Genomic DNA, 3,351 nt, shown 5'->3' with positions numbered 1-3,351 from the left:
AATTAGCCAGGCATGGTAGCGCGCACCTGTAGTTCCAGCTACTTGGGAGGCTGAGGTGGAAGGATCGCCAGAGCCCCAGCAGGTCGAGGCCGCGGTGGCCGGGAGCGGCCACTGCACTCCAGTCTGGGCGACAGAGTGAGACTTCAACTCAAAAAAAAAAAAATAATAATAATAATAATAATAACAACAACAATAATAATGATAACATAAAGGAGAGTATTTGAGTCATCAAAACTCGGTAGGTTTATACCTATGGCTCCACCCAGAACTATTTACTCTGCTTAGAGCAGGATGATCATGGCTCTAAGGGCCCTAGATTATCTCATTTATGCAGTTTTTTTTCTAAGTGAGTCTCACTCTGTCACTCAGGCTGGAGTGCAGTGGCACAATATTGGCTCTCTGCAGCCTTGACCTCCTTGGCTCAGATGATCCTTCCACCTCAGCCTCCTAAGTAGCTGGAACACAGGCATGTGCCAGCACACCTGGCTAATTTATTTCTTGATTTATTGTAGAGATGAGATCTCCCCAAGTTGCCCAGGCTGGTCTCGAATCTCTGGGCTCAGGCAATCCTTTTGCCTCTACCTCCCAGTGTTGGAATTACAGGTTGTGAGCCACCCTGCCCAGGATGTGGATGCATTTTTCAAGTAGACTGTAAAAGCCTTGGCGACAGGATGCCCTGGGGTATCTTGGAACTTTGTCCCTCTAAGCCCCACTGGTTACAGAAGATGCTTCTTCCCTGTGCATCTCCATCAAGACCCGGGCGGAGTCTTGTCCAGTCGCCACTTCCGTGGCAGCCACTGTCAGCCGTTCTGATGTCATCAGGAGCCTGGAGTTTCCCTCTGGCCTTGGCCAAGTCAATGGTCTGGCCCCCTCTCTCTGCCGTGCCCCTCTGTTTGGGCCGTGGCTGCTTCTGGCTGGCAGCCAGGAAGAGGCAATCATTGTCATTCAACAAGAGAACAGTGTCCTGAGGGGGCTGAGCGACCTTTCCAGAAAACCCCCTTGGGAAGGGGAAATGTCCCCATGGGAAACAGCAGGAAAACAGAAACAACTCGGTCACCAAAATCACTTCTGGAGTTAGCTCCACACCCAGAGATTCCGAGTCAGGCCTCACGGTAGAGGAGGGGCCATGGGATCCTGCTGTCATCGAGTCCATCAACAACCTCTGGAGGCTGGTGCAGTGGCTCACACTATCCCAACACTTTGGGAGGCCGAGGAGGTGGGAGCGTCACTTGAGGCCAGGAGTCCAAGACCAGCCTGGACAATACAGCAAGATCCCATCTCTCTAAAAAAATAAATAAATAAAAGAACCTCTAGAGGTCATTCAATCCATCCCCCTGCTGGAGACAGAACCAAACTGAACACATTAGGTGGCTGTACCTCAAACATGTTAGAAAAGGAGATTTTTTTTTTTCTTTTCCCATTAGGGGTTGAAAAATGTTTATAGGTAAGAAGGCCTTCCTAAGAATAATAAACTTATTTCCTGGAAATTCGTCTCACAGCTGAGGAAACTGAGGCAGAGCCAGTACTAAAACATGTGCCTTAAAGGAAATACATAAAATAAAATAAAAAGACTGGGCCTAGTGGCTCATGTCTATAATCCCAGCAGCTAAGAAGGCTGAGGCAGGAGCATTGCCTAAGGCCAGGAGTTCAGGACCAGGCTGGGCAACATAGCAAGATCCCCGTCTCTATTAAAATAAAAATTAAAATGCAAAAAGAAAGAATAAAGAAAAAGAAAATCTTCCTATTGGTCCAAGTTTGTTGCAAAAAACCCACAATGATACACTTCATATTTTTGAGTGGAGGGTCATATGAGTCACTGGCACATGCACTCCAGTCTGGGCGACAGAGTGATACTCCAACTCAAAAAAAAAAAAAAGTAAAATATTGTAGAGATGAGGTCTCACTGCCCAGGCGGGTCTCGAACCCGCGGGCTCCGGCAATTCACTCATCTCAGCCTCCCAAAGGCGCGGGATTACAGGCTGAGCCACTGAGCCCAGTTACACTGTACTTCCATTCGAGCAACACCATGTCAATTGTATTCTGAAAGACAGAAGCTGGTGGACCATACTGGTTTTTACTACTCTATTTTTTTCTTTTTGAGTCAGAGTCTCCTTCTATTGCCCACGCTGGAGTGCAGTGGCACACTCACGGCCACCACAGCCTCAACCTGCTGGGCTCAGGTGATCCTTCCGCCTCAGCCTTCCGAGTAGCTGGAACTACAGGAACGCTCCACCACACCTGGTTAATTTTTCAACTTGTTGTAGAGATGAGGTCTTGCCAAGTTTCCCAGGCTGGTCTCGAACCTGTGGGCTCGGGCACTCCTCTCACCTTGTTCTCCCAAAGTGCTGGGATTATAGGAGTGAGCCACCGTGCCCAACCCGAAGGGGATTTCTATATGCAACAAAGTGCCCACCCAGTTGTGGAAAAGCAGACACTTGGCTGGACCCCTGTGTGCATCATCCATGAGAGCTCAGCAGAACTGGCCGGCCAGGCACTGTCAGTGTTTGCTCCAACCAGGAAAGGGGATCAGAAAGCACCCCGAGGCTGGGGGAGGTGGCTTACGCCTATAATGCCAGCACTTTGGGAGGCCAAGGTGAGAGGATTGCCTGAGATCATGGGTTCAAGACCAGGCCGGGCAACTTGACGAGACCTCGTCTCTACAATAAATAAAAAATTAGCTGGACGTGGTGGCACATGCCTATAGTTCTGGCTACTTGGAAGGTTGAAGCAGAAGGATCGCCGGAGCCCAGCAGGTCCACGCTGGGGTGGCCATGAGTGGCCATGAGTGTGCCACTGCACTCCAGCCTGGGCAACAGAGTAAGGTTCCAACTCAAAAAAGAAAGAAAGCACCTTGAAACTGCTGCTTCTGGGGAGGTGTCCCTTTGATTGCAATGTGAGCGCCAAAAGCCACCTCCGGCCTTGGCCAGCCCAGGAGCCTAGCCTCCTCTTTCATAGCAGGTCAAGGCTGCTGGGAGCTGTGATCTTTCAGACGGGTGGCCCATGCTGTCCTTGACACCCACACTGCTTGGGCAGTAGCCGGGACATCGCTGCAGGACACACCATGTAGGTAAGACTGTGCTTGTGCCAGGCTCGGTGGCTCAGCCTGTAATCCTGTGCCTTTGGGAGGCTGAGGTGAGTGGATTGCCTGAGCCCGCGGGTTCGAGACCCACCTGGGCAACTTGGTGAGTCCTCATCTCTACAATAAATCAAAAATTAGCCAGGCGTAATAGCGCGCGCCTGTAGTTCCAGCTACCTGGAAGGCTGAGGCAGAAGGATCGCTGGAGCCCAGCAGGTCGAGGCTGCGGTGGCCGGGAGCGGCCACTGCACTCCAGTCTGGGCGACAGAGTGAGA

The sequence above is a fragment of the Carlito syrichta genome, unplaced genomic scaffold (assembly GCF_000164805.1).
Source record: "Carlito syrichta isolate Samal-C Ts95f unplaced genomic scaffold, Tarsius_syrichta-2.0.1 Scaffold302418, whole genome shotgun sequence".
Lineage (NCBI taxonomy): Eukaryota > Metazoa > Chordata > Mammalia > Primates > Tarsiidae > Carlito > Carlito syrichta.
This window is presented reverse-complemented; position numbering follows the sequence as displayed.